Source organism: Hyla sarda, chromosome 6 (assembly GCF_029499605.1).
Source record: "Hyla sarda isolate aHylSar1 chromosome 6, aHylSar1.hap1, whole genome shotgun sequence".
NCBI lineage: Eukaryota > Metazoa > Chordata > Amphibia > Anura > Hylidae > Hyla > Hyla sarda.
The window spans coordinates 139246638-139260822 of record NC_079194.1 but is presented as its reverse complement, the minus strand read 5'-3'; the positions used below and the strand labels follow the sequence as shown (position 1 = coordinate 139260822).

General features: G+C 43.1%; 1 protein-coding gene across 1 annotated transcript in view; it reads right to left on the bottom strand.

Moving 5' to 3' along the window:
* Window positions 1-14185, bottom strand: part of LOC130276200 (inositol hexakisphosphate kinase 1-like) — a 47237-nt gene that overhangs the window by 7004 nt on the left and 26048 nt on the right. The gene's annotated exons all lie outside the window — the stretch shown is intronic.

Sequence of the window (14185 nt, the reverse complement as noted above, 5' to 3'; positions counted from 1 at the left end):
TTAATTTTTTTTTTTTTTACGCTTTTTGCGATAAAATTGGGGAAAAGGGCCATTTAAATTTTTATTGGGGAAGGGGCTTTTTTAAAAACTTTAACATTTTGTATGTCCCTATAAGTAACTATTTCTAACAATCAATAGATTGCAGATAATACTGATGCTATGTCTATGCAGTATCAGCGATCGTCTGCTCTAGTCTGCTCAATGTTAAACTAGAGGAGAAGACCCCAAGATGACGGCTGGAGCAGGTAAGGGGACCTCAGGCTGCCATGTTGGATGATAGGATCCCCGTGGCAGCACCGCTGACGATCCATCTAAACGACTGCATTGCCGCAGATGCCGTGATCTGTATTGATCACGGTATCTGAGGGGTTAATGGAGGGCATCAGCACAATTGCTGATGTCTGCCATTACCAGCGGATCCCTGGCTGCTGATAGCAGCCGGAACCTGCCGCGCATGATACGAGTACCGATCCGGTGCTCGCATAATGTATAGGACACAAATGTACATCCTGGTGCGTTAAAGGGTACCTTTCATCAAAAAAACTTTCGATATATTATAAATGAATGTATGCAGAATAACTTTCCAATTGAATGTTATTAAAAAATATGCTTGTTTCTATTCAATTTTCCACTTTGAAAAAATGACCACTAGGGGTCTCCATACCAGTCTTTTTTTTTTTTTTTTTTATAGATTTCAGACTCATGCTGGAGTCCTAAATCTCAGACTGCAGCTGGGACACAGACAAACTCAATGGCAGGGAGCAGTGCTGAGTTTGTCTGTGTCCCGGCTGCAGTCTGAGATTTAGGACTCCTGCATGAGTCTGAAATCAATAAAAAAGCACTGGTATGGAGACCCCTAGTGGTCATTTTTTCAAAGTGGAAAATTGAATAGAAACAAGCATATTTTTTAATACCATGCAATTGGAAAGCTATTCTGCATACATTAATCTAGAATATATCAAAAGCTTTTTTGATGAAAGGTACCCTTTAAGTATCAGGTCATCAGGACGTACATTTACATCCTATGTCGTTAAGGGGTTAATACAATTGTCTCAAACATCTGAATTTACAGCTGGAATAAATACTACATCACCTTATTAGAGATTGCCATCTAGTAAGCATGTTGGACTTTCTTTGGTCTTTAGAACAGAAATTCATCATGGCATAGATTCCACTAGGTGTTGAAACGACACTAAATTAGAAGGAGCTGAAATGCTCTATTTCCGTTCTCTCTCATCCCAGAAATGATGTATATGATAAAGATCTGGGGACTGTGAAAGCCAGAGAAGCAAAGAAATCTACCTATGATGTTCCTGGAACTTTGTGGCATGATGCACGGTACTGCTGAAAGTGTCCTTCTTTAACCCCTTCCCGACCTATGACATACCTGTACGTCATGAGTGGCAAGGTGTTCCCGACCCATGACATACAGGTACGCCATGAACATTTTTGCCGCTACTCGCGGCATCCCGCAGCGCCCGGTAAGATGGTGGCTATCACTGATAACCAGCCATTTTACCATGCGACCACGGGGGGTTTCATCCCCCACCCCCCCAGCAATCGCTGCTATCAGCTGGATCAGATGTTGCCGAACTACAAACTTCCAGCATGCTTGGGCAGTCTGGGCATGCTGGGAGTTGTAGTTTTGCAACATCTGGAGGTCCACAGTTTGGAGACCACTGTATAATGGTCTCCAATCTGTGCTCTTCCAGATGTTGCAAAACTACAACTCCCAGCATGCTCAGTCTGTCCAGGCATGCTGGGAGTTGTAGTTCTCTAACATCTGGAAGAGCACAGATTGGAGACCACTATACAGTGGTCTCCAAACTGTGGACCTCCAGATGTTGCAAAACTACAACTCCCAGCATGCCCAGACTGCCCAAGCATGCTGGAAGTTGTAGTTCGGCAACATCTGATCCTTCAGATATTGCCGAACTACAACTTCCAGCATGCCTGGGCAGTCTGGGCATGCTGGGAGTTGTAGTTTTGCAACAACTGGAGGCACACTAGTTGGGAAACATTGTCCGTTTCATACCTCAGTGCCTCCAGCTGTTGCAATTGTTGCAAAACTATAACTCCCAGCATGCACTGACAGACCATGCATGCTGGGAGTTGTAGTTTTGCAACAGCTGGAGGCACACTGGTTTGGAAACACAAAGTTTGGTTGCAAAACACTTGAAAGTTTATTACTTAACTTAGTGTTTCCAAACCAGTGTGCCTCCAGCTGTTGCAAAACTACAACTCCCAGCATGCACGGACAGCCAAAGGGCATGCTCGGAGTTTGCAACACCTGGATGTTTGCCTCCTCCCCCAATGTGAATGTACAGGGTACACTCACATGGGCGGAGGTTTACAGTGAGTGCTGCAAGTTTGAGATGGCGCAAATTTTGCGCTGCAGCTCAAACTTCCAGCGGCAAACTTGCTGTGAACCTCTGCCCATGTGACTGTACCCTAAAAACACTACACTACACTAACACTAACCTAAAATAAAAAGTAAAAAACACTACATATACACATACCCCTACACAGCCCCCCCTCCCCCAAAAAAATGAAAAACGTCTGGTACGCTACTGTTTCCAAAACGGAGCCTCCAGCTGTTGCAAAATAATAACTCCCAGTATTGCCGGACAGCCACTGACTGTCCAGGCATGCTGGGAGTTTTGCAACAGCTGGAGGCACCCTGTTTGGCATAGAATACCCCTATGTCCACCCCTATGCAAATCCCTAATTCAGGCCTCAAATGCGCATGGCGCTCTCTCACTTTGGAGCCCTGTCGTATTTCAGGGCATCAGTTTTGGGACACATATGGGGTATCGCCGTACTCGGGAGAAATTGCCTTACAAATTTTGGGGGGCTTTTTCTTCTTTAACCCCTTATGAAAAGGTGAAGTTGGGGTCTACACCAGCATGTTAGTGTAAAAAAATAAATTTTTTACACTGACATGCTGGTGTTGCCCTATACTTTTCATTTTCACAAGAGGTAAAAGGGAAAAAAGACCCTCTAAATTTGTAATGCAATTTCTCCCGAGTACGGAGATACCCCATATGTGGGCGCAAAGTGCTCTGGGGGCGCACAACAAGGCCCAGAAGGGGGAGTGCGCCATGTATATTTGAGGTGATTTGCACAGGGGTGGCTGATTGTTACAGCAGTTCTGACAAACGCAAAACAATAAATATCCATATGTGACCCCATTTTGGAAACTACACCCCTCATGGAATGTAATAAGGGGTGCAGTGAGCATTTACACCCCACAGGTGTATGACAGATTTTTGGAACAGTGGTCTGTGAAAATGAAAAATAAAATTTTTCATTTGCACAGTCCACTGTTTCAAATATCTGTCAAACGCCAGTGGGGCGTAAATGCTCACTGTACCCCTTATTAAATTCCATGAGGGGTATAGTTTCCAAAATGGGGTCACATGTGGGGGGGTCCACTGTTCTGGCACCATAGGGGCTTCCTAAATGGGACATGCCCCCCAAAAACCCTTTCAGAAAAACTCACTCTCCAAAATCCCATTGTCGCTCCTTCCCTTCTGAGCCCTCTACTGCGCCCGCCGAACACTTTACATACACATATGAGGTATTTCCGTACTCGAGAGAAATTGGGTTACAAATTTTAGGGTGATATCTCTCACCCCTTGTAAAAATTCAAAAATTGGGTCTACAAGAAAATGCGAGTGTAAAAAATGAAGATTTAGAATTTTCTCCTTCACTTTGCTGCCATTCCTGTGAAACACCTAAAGGGTTCAAACACTTACTGAATGTCATTTTGAATACTTTGGGGGTGCAGTTTTTATAATGGGGTCATTTATGGGGTATTTCTAATATGAAGACCCTTAAAATCCACTTCCAACCTGAACTGGGCCCTGAAAAATTACGATTTTGAAAATCTTGAGAAAAATTGGAAAATTGCTGCGGAACTTTGAAGCCCTCTGGAGTCTTCCAAAAGTAAAAACTTGTCAATTTTTTTAATGCAAACACAAAGTAGACATATTGTATATGTGAATCAATATGTAATTTATTTGGAATATCCATTTTCCTTTCAAGCAGAGACTTTCAAAGTTAGAAAAATGCTAAATTTTCAACATTTTCATGAAATTTTTAGATTTTTTACCAAGAAAGGATGCAAATATCAGTGAAATTTTACCAATAACATAAAGTAGAATATGTCACGAAAAAACAATCTCGGAATCAGAATGATAAGTAAAAGCATCCCAGAGTTATTAATGTTTAAAGTGACAGTGGTCAGATTTTCAAAAAATGCCCAGGTCCTGAAGGTGAAAATGGGCTGGGTCATGAAGGGGTTAACAGCTGCCATAAAGGGATGAACTTTGGACAATAGGGTATTGTGGTCTACAGACATCCCCAGGTATCAGAGGAACCAGGGTGTGCAAGAAAACATTCCCCACTGCCAGCCTAGACTCTTGGCACCTGAAAGGAAGGGTTCATCAATTCTCTGCTTGTGCCGAAGTCACGGCATAGACATCTGCATTAATCTGACCAGGAGAAGTTTTTTCTTAGGACACTCAGCTGTTATACTGTATCCATGCTAAGATAGAAAAAGATAGAAAAGGTGAGAACCAGTGTTGTATTCAGCTGGGCACTGCCTGCTTGGCCGACCCATTGCCAATGTCCTCCTCTGACGCCATTCACTGACCGGTTGTTTATGTCCAATTGTTCTTCTTCACATACACCATGCACTGTATATTCTCGACAATTTCACAAGAAAACCTTATGTTGTCAGTTTGTGAAATCCTGTCTAGAACTGATGGTCATGCCTCATTCCAAGTTCCTCGGATCTCTAGATTTTTCCATTTATGTGGTCACGTGTATAACCTGCATACAGTTGTCTCTAATAAAGATGCTATTTAGTGTACATCTGGTGGGAAATTTGAGAACTTGTTGTACCTGGTTGTAGGATAAAGGTCTTTAAAGGAGATACGCAGTAAAAACTATTAATTTTTTTTCCCTGTGCCCGCGCTGCAAAAAGAAAAATAAACTTTAACTCACTCTCCTACGTTCCCCCCGTTGCAGAGATATCTGGTCCCGTTCAATGTCCCGCCTCAGCTAAGCAAACTCACGTAAGGAGCTCTGGCCGGGCTGCTGATAGGACAATGCGCTCAGCCTATCACTGGCTGAGGCGGGACATCGCTGCGGCTGGCGATACACTGACGGCGCTGTGACGTTCCGAACCTAAAAAAGCCAGAAGACCTGCTGCACCGGAGGACCAGGACCAGATATCTCCGCAACGGGGGAACGTAGGAGGGCGAGTTAAAGTTTGTTATATTTGTTTTTGCAGCCCGGGCACAGGGAAAAAGAAGTTTGTTTTTACTACATATCTCCTTTAAAAGGGGTATTCTGGGTTTATACATCTTATCCTTTATCCAAAAGGATAGGGAATAAGATGTATGATTGGAAGAGTCCTGCTGCTGGAGACCCCCGCAATCTCGGTGCAGCCCCCGGCAATCAGCCCCCTAGGGCTGCACCAAGATCACGGGGGTCCCCAGCGGCAGGACCACTGCTATCATACATCTTATCCCCAATCCTTTGGATAGAGGATAAGATGTATAAACCCGGAATACCCCTTTAACCCCTTAAGGACCAAGGACGTACCGGTACGTTCTTGGTCCTGCTCCTGTGATATAACGCGGGGTTACACGGTAACCCCGCATCATATCACGGCGGGCCCGGCGTCATAGTGAAGCCGGGACCCGCCGCTAATAGCGCGCAGCGCCGATCGCGGCGCCACGCGCTATTAACCCTTTAGCCGCTAAAAGCAAAAGTAAAAGCTGCTGGTTAGCTCAGTGGGCTGTTCGGGATAGCCGCGGCAAAATCGCGGCATCCCGAACAGCTTACAGGACAGCGGGAAGGCCCTGCCTCCTCGCTGTCCGATCGCCGAATGACTGCTCAGTGCCTGAGATCCAGGCATGAGCAGTCAAGCGGCAGAATCATCGATCACTGGTTTCCTATGAGAAACCAGTGATCAATGTAAAAGATCAGTGTGTGCAGTGTTATAGGTCCCTATGGGAGCTATAACACTGCAAAAAAAAAGTGAAAAAAAAAAGTGAATGAATATCATTTAACCCCTCCCCTATTAAAAGTTTGAATCACCCCCCTTTTCCCATAAAAAAAAAAACGTGTAAATAAAAATAAACATATATGGTATCACCGCGTGCGGAAATGTCCGAATTATAAAAATATATAATTAATTAAACCGCTCGGTCAATGGCGTGCACGCAAAAAAATTCCAAAGTACAAAATAGTGCATTTTTGGTACTTTTTATATCATTTAAAAATGAATAAAAAGTGATCAATAAGTCCTATCAATGTAGTTATGATTTTTTCCAGAAGTACGACAAAATCCAACCTATATAAGTAGGGTATCATTTTAATCGTATGGACCTACAGAATAAAGATAAGGTGTCATTTTTACCGACAAATGTACTACGTAGAAACGGAAGCCCCCAAAAGTTACAAAACAGAGGGTTTTTTTTTCAATTTTATCGCACAATGATTTTTTTTTCCGTTTCACCGTAGATTTTTGGGCAAAATGACTGACGACATTACAAAGTATAATTGGTGGCGCAAAAAATAAGCAATCATATGGATTTTTAGGTGCAAAATTGAAAGAGTTATGATTTTTTAAAGGCAAGGAGCAAAAAACGAAAATGCAAAAACGGAAAATCCCCTGGTCTTAAGGGGTTTAAGTCGTGCACCCACACACGTGATGTCACTTGGCGGATACACACCCTCAAACCTCAGAGCATCATGGAAGAATACTTGCAGTGAAAAACATCTACCAATATAACAGCATCAACGTTCTAAAAGGATTAAAGTCACCAGGTGAAGAGTTGGATGGAAAAAGGAACCCGACGCGGAAAGTGACTCCACTGAATTATTAAGAGTCTGGAGACAAGTTGCAGCTCTTACAATCCTCATCCTAACAGGATTCCCAGCACTCCGCAGATCATAGGGGATCCCAGCAGTCGGAACACTTATTCGGCATACTGTGGGTAGAGAATACGTTGTTTTCCACCAGGCAACTCCTTTAACGGGGTACTCCGCCCCTAGACATCTTATCCCCTATCCAAAGGATAGGGGATAAGATGTCAGATCACCGCGGTGCCGCTGCTGGGGATCCCCGCTGCGGCACCCCGCTATCATTACAGCACAGAGCGAGTTCACTCTGCACGTAATGACACACAATACAGGGGCCGGAGCATCGTTACGTCACGGCTCCGCCCCTCGTGACATCACGGCCCGCCCCTTTCAATACAAGTCTATGGGAGGGGGCGCGGCGGTCATCACGCCCCCTGCCATAGACTTGCATTAAGGGGACGGGCCGTGATGTCACGAGGGGCGGAGCCATGACGTCACGCGGCTCCTTCTCCTGTATCGCCCGTCATTACGCACAGAGCGAACTCGCTCTGTGCTGTAATGATAGCGGGGTGCTGCAGTGGGGATCCCGGGGATCCCCAGCAGCGGGACCGCGGCGATCTAACATCTTATCCCCTATCCTTTGGATAGGGGATAAGATGTCTAGGGGCGGAGTACCCCTTTAAAGGACACATCCAGTTTGATTTTTAACCACAGACCCATATGAGGGCTTGTTTTTAGTGTGACCAATTGTACTTTGTATTGACACCTTTCATTTTACCATACAACATAAAGAGCAATGAAAAAGAAAAAGCTATATCCTATAACACATTTTTTTCCGTATATGGAGCTGTATGAGGGCTTATTTTTTGCGCCATGATCTGTAGTTTTTATCATTACCACTTTTGCGTATATGTGACTTTTTGAGTACTTTGTATTCCATTTTTTTAGAATGTGATGTCACCAAAAATCAGCAATTATGGACATTGTCCTTTTTTTCATCAGTACCATTCTTGGGTACAAGTGAGACACTGATATTTTTTGACAAACATGACTTTTTATTCCATTTTAACCCCTTAAGGACCAAGCGTTCTGTTTTTGCACTTTAGTTTTTTTCTCCTTACACTTAAAAAAATCATCACTTTTCAATTTTGCACCTAAAAATCCATATGATGGCTTATTTTTTGCGCCACCAATTCTACTTTGTAACAACATCAGTCATTTTACCCAAAAATCTAAGGCGAAACGGAAAAAAAAAAATCATTGACAAAATTGAAGAAAAAAAAACGCAATTTTGAAAATTTTGGGGGCTTCCGTTTCTACGCAGTAAATTTTTCGGTAAAAATGACACCTTATCTTTATTCTGTAGGTCCATACGATTAAAATGATACCCTACTTATATAGGTTTGATTTTGTTGTACTTTTGGAAAAAAACATAACTACATGCACGAAAATTAATACATTTAAAATTGTCCTCATCTGACCCCTATAACTTTTTTACATTTTTCTGCGTACGTGGCTATATGAGGGCTCATATTTTGCGCCGTGATCTGAAGTTTTTAGCGGTACCATTTTTGTTTTGATCAGACTTTTTTAATCGCTTTTTATTCATTTTTTTATGGTATAAAAAGTTACCAAAAATACACTATTTTGGACTTGGGAATTTTTTGCATGTACGCCATTGACCGTGCGGTTTAATTTACGATATATTTTTAATAGTTTGGACATTTATGCATGCGGGATACCACATATGTTTATTTTTATTATGTTTTTATATGGAATTTAGGAAAAGGGTGTGTTTTTTTTCACTTTTACAAATTTTTATTTTTTTTACACTTTATTAGTCCTAGACTTAGGAGGAATCATTAGATTCCTCATACAGATCAATGTGCTTCCATAGAAACTCATTGATCTGTGTGATCTGCACTCGATCGATAAAGCCTTGTCCTGCCAGGCTTTATCAATGCGAGAGCCGGGATCTGCACGGAAGGAGAGGTAAGGTTTTTTTTTTATTTCAGCAGGATTAACTATACTGTTAAAGAGTATCACCATCTAAACTTTCCCTAATCCCCCTCCCTATATGTCCCTGACTCTGACTAAGGTTGGGTTCACATCACGTTTTCTCCTATACGGGAGCACATACGGCAGGGGGAAACCTTGCACTCCCGTATGTCTTTCTATGCGCTCCCGTATGTAATTCATTTCAATGAGCCGGCCATAGTGAAACGTTCGTGGTTGAGCCGACTGGACCGAACGTTTCACTCCGGCCGGCTCATTGAAATGAATTACATACGGGAGCGCAAGGTTTCAGCTCCCCCCTGCCGTATGCGCTCCCGTGTGGGAGAAAACGTGATGTGGACCCAGCCTAAGGCTGGGTTCACATCACGCTTTTGCCATACTGTTTTTCTAAAGAAAACCGTATGGTAAAAAAAAAAAAAAAAAGGATGGAACAGTATGGGAAAAAGTAAACCGTAAACGTTTTTAAACTGTATACTGTTTTTAAAAGTGCATACAGTTCTGTCCGTTTTAATTTTTTTTTTTTTTAAACATATGGAGTCAAAACCGTGGTTGACCACGTTTTGTCTCCGGTTTAAAAACCGGACTGCAACCGCATACTTTTTTTTTTTTTTTTTAACATGCACGTCAATGGGAAACGCACATGTATACAGTTCCATATGGGAAACCGTATACGGTTTTTACTTTGCACATGCACAAATGCATCCTAAAGTCCCCACCCAAGACCCCTCCCATTAAAAACAGACAAAATTTTCAAAAATTTATACCCAGCCCAAATATACCGGCCATTTTTTGAACATCTGACCACTGTCACTTCAAGCATTAATAACTCTGGGATGCTTTTACCTTTCATACTGATTCCGAGATTGTTTTTTCGTGACATATTCTACTTTATGTTAGTGGTAAAATTTTGTCGATACTTGCATCATTTCTTGGTGAAAAATTCCAAAATTTTATGAAAAAATTTAAAATTTTGCATTTTTTTAACTTTGAAGCTCTCTGCTTATAAGGAAAATGGATATTCCAAATAAATTATACATTGATTCACATATACAATATGTCTACTTTATGTTTGCATCATAAAATTGACATGTTTTTACTTTTGGAAGACACCAGAGGGCTTCAAAGTTCAGCAGCAATTTTCCAATTTTTCACAAAATTTTCAAAATCGGAATTTTTCAGGGACCAGTTCAGTTTTGAAGTGGATTTGAAGGGCCTTCATATTAGAAATACCACACAAATGACCCCATTATAAAAACTGCACCCCTCAAAGTATTCAAAATGACATTCAGTAAGTGTGTTAACCCTTTAGGTGTTTCACAGGAATAGCAGCAAAGTGAAGGAGAAAATTCAAAATCTTCATTTTTTTACACTCGCATTTTCTTGTAGACACAGTTTTTGAATTTTTACAAGGGGTAATAGATGAAAAATCCCCCCAAAATTTGTAACCCAATTTCTCTCGAGTAAGGAAATACCTCATATGTGTATGTCAAGTGTTCGGCCGATGCACTAGAGGGCTCAGAAGGGAAGGAGCGACAATAGGATTTTGGAGAGGGAATTTTGCTGAAATGGTTTTTGGGGGGCATGTCACATTTAGGAAGCCCCTATGGTGCCAGAACAGCAGAAAACCCCAACATGGCATACCATTTTGGAAACTAGACCCCTCAAGGCACGCAACAAGGGGTCCAGTGAGCCTTAACACCCCACAGGTGTTTGACGACTTTTCGTTAAAGTCTGATGCGTAAATGAAAAAAAAAATTTTTTCACTAAAGTGCAGTTTTTCCCCTAAATTTTCCATTTTTACAAAGGGTAATGGGAGAAAATGCTCCCCCAAATTTGTAACCCCATCTCTTCTGAGTAAGGAAATACCACATGTTAGGACATAAAATGCTTTGCGGGCGAACTACAATGCTCAGAAGAGAAGGAGTCACATTTGGCTTTTTGAAAGCAACTTTTGCTGAAATGGTTTTTTGGGGGCATGTCGCATTTAGGAAGCCCCTGTGGTGCCAGAACAGCAAAAAATACCCACATGGCATACTATTTTGGAAACTACACCACTCAAGGAACGTAACTAGGGGTCCGCTGAGCCTTAACACCCCACAGGTGTTTAACGAAATTTCATTAAATTTGGATGTGTAAATGAAAAAAAAAATTTTTTTTTTTACTCAAATGCAGTTTCCCTCCTAAATTTACCCTAAGGGGTAATAGGAGAAAATGCTCCCCCAAATTTGTAACCCCATCTCTTCTGAGTAAGGAAATACCACATGTTAGGACATAAAATGCTTTGCGGGCGAACTACAATGCTCAGAAGAGAAGGAGTCACATTTGGCTTTTTGAAAGCAACTTTTGCTGAAATGGTTTTTTGGGGGCATGTCGCATTTAGGAAGCCCCTGTGGTGCCAGAACAGCAAAAAATACCCACATGGCATACTATTTTGGAAACTACACCACTCAAGGAACGTAACTAGGGGTCCGCTGAGCCTTAACACCCCACAGGTGTTTAACGAAATTTCATTAAATTTGGATGTGTAAATGAAAAAAAAAATTTTTTTTTTTACTCAAATGCAGTTTCCCTCCTAAATTTACCCTAAGGGGTAATAGGAGAAAATGACCCCCAAAATGTGTAACCCCATTTCTTCTGAGTATGGAAATACCCCATGTTAGGACGTAAAATGCTCTGCTGGCGAACTACAATGCTCAGAAGAGGAGGAGCGCCATTGAGCTTTTGGAAAGAGAATTAGTTTGGAATGGTAGTCAGGGGCCATGTGCATTTACAAAGCTCCCGTGGTGCCAGAACAGTGGAACCCCCACATGTGACCCCATTTTAGAAACTACACCCCTCACAAAATTTAATAAGGGGTGCAGTGAGTATTTACACCCCACAGATCTTTGGAACAGTGGGCTGTGCAAATTAAAAATTTTATTTTTCATTTTTACGGACCACTGTTCCAAAAATCTGTCAGACACCTGTGGGGCATAAATTCTCAATATACCCCTTATTACATTACGTGAGGGGTGTAGTTTCCAAAATGGGGTCACGTGTCGGGGGTCCATTGTTCTGGCACTATGGGGGCTTTGTAAACACATGTGGCCTTCAATTCCGGACAAATTTTCTCTACAAAATCCCAATGGCGCTCCTTCTCTTCTGAGCATTGTAGTTCGCCCGCAGAGCACTTTAAATTCACATATGGGGTATGTTCTTACTCAGAAGAGATGGGGTTACAAATTTGGGGGGGCTTTTTTCCTATTTCCCGATGTGAAAATGAAAAATTTAGGGTAACGCCAGCATTTTAGTGAAAAAATATAATTTTTCTCATTTTCCCATCCAACTTTAATGAAAATTCGTCAAACACCTGTGGGGTGTTCAGGCTCACTATACCCCTTGTCACGTTCCATGAGGGGTGTAGTTTCCAAAATGGGGTCACATGTGGGTATTTATTTTTTTTGCGTTTGTCAGAACCGCTGTAAAATCAGCCACCCCTGTGCAAATCACCAATTTAGGCCTCAAATGTACATGGTGCGCTCTCACTCCTGAGCCTTGTTGTGTGCCCGCAGAGCATTTTACGCCCACATCTGGGGTATTTCTGTACTCAGGAGAAATTGCGTTACAAATTTTGGGGGGCTTTTTTTCCTTTTACCGCTTGTGGAAATAAAAAGTATGGGGCAACACCAGCATGTTAGTGTAAATTTTTTAATTTTTTTACACTAACATGCTGGTGTAGACCCCAACTTTTCCTTTTCACAAGCGGTAAAAGGAAAAAAAGCCCCCCCAAAGTTTGTAGTGTAATTTCTCCCGAGTACGGAGATACCCCATATGTGGCCCTAAACTGTTTCCTTGAAATACGACAGGGCTCCGAAGTGAGAGAGCACCATGCGCATTTGAGGACTAAATTAGGGATTGCATAGGGGTGGACATAGGGGTATTCTACGCCAGTGATTCCCAAACAGGGTGCCTCCAGCTGTTGCTAAACTCCCAGCATGCCTGAACAGTCAGTGGTTGTCCAGAAATGCTGGGAGTTGTTGTTTTGCAACAGCTGGAGGCTCCTTTTTGGAAACCCTGCCGTACAAGACGGGGGGGGGGGGGGGGGGGAGACAGTGTAAGGGGTGTATATGTAGTGTTTTACCCTTTATTAGGTGTTAGTGTAGTGTAGTGTTTTTAGGGGACATTCACACTGGCGGGTTACGGTGAATTTCCCGCTAGGAGTTTGCACTGCGGCGAAAAATTTGCCGCAGCCCAAACTTGAAGCAGGAAATTTACTGTAAACCCGCCTATGTGAATGTACCCTGTTCGTTCACATGGGGGGGGGGGGGGGGGGGGAAACCTCCAGATGTTTCAAAACTACAACTCCCAGCATGTACTGACAGACCGTGCATGCTGGGAGTTGTAGTTTTGCAACAGCTGGAGGCACACTGGTTGGAAAACCTTCAGTTAGGTTCTGTTACCTAACTCAATATTTTCCAACCAGTGTGCCTCCAGCTGTCTGCAAAACTACAACTCCCAGCATGTACTAATAACAGAAGGGCATGCTGGGAGATGTAATTATGCAACAGCTGGAGGTACCCAACTACAACTCCCAGCATGCCGAGACAGCTGTTTGCTTTCTGGGCATGCTGGGAATTGCAGTTTTGCAACATCTGGAGAGCTACAGTTTTTAGACCACTGCACAGTGATCTCCAAACTGTGGACCTCCAGATGTTGCAAAACTACAACTCCCAGCATGCCCAGACAACAAACAGCTATGTGAGCATGCTAGGAGTTGTAGTTTTGCAACATATGGAGGGATATAGTTTAGAGACCACTGTATAGTGGTCTCAAACTGCAGCCCTCCAGCTGTTGCAAAACTACATATTCCAGCATGCCCAAACAGCTGTCTGGGCATGCTGGGAGTTGTAGTTTTGCAACATCTGGAGGGCTACAGTTAGAGACCACGGTCTCAGACTGTAGCCCTCCAGATCTACTTACCGACTTCCATAGGATCCCTGCAGCCGTCCTCTTCAGACGCACGTGACGCCGCCCGCCGGTCAACGTCGCCGCAGCCTTCGGACGGGTAAGTGGACGTCGGCACCCGGTCCCCTTCGGTTCCCCGTTCTGCCCCGCCTATTGTGCGTGGGCAGGACGGGGAAAACGAAAGTTAACCTCCCCGCCCCCGGTCTGCTATTGGTCGTCGCCTCTGACGATCAATAGCAGACCAATAGCAGGGATAGGAGGGGTGGCAACCCTGCCACCTCACTCCTATGCCTACAGGGGGCTCGTGGGTGTCTTAGACAACCGCGATCCCCCTTCTATTCCGGGT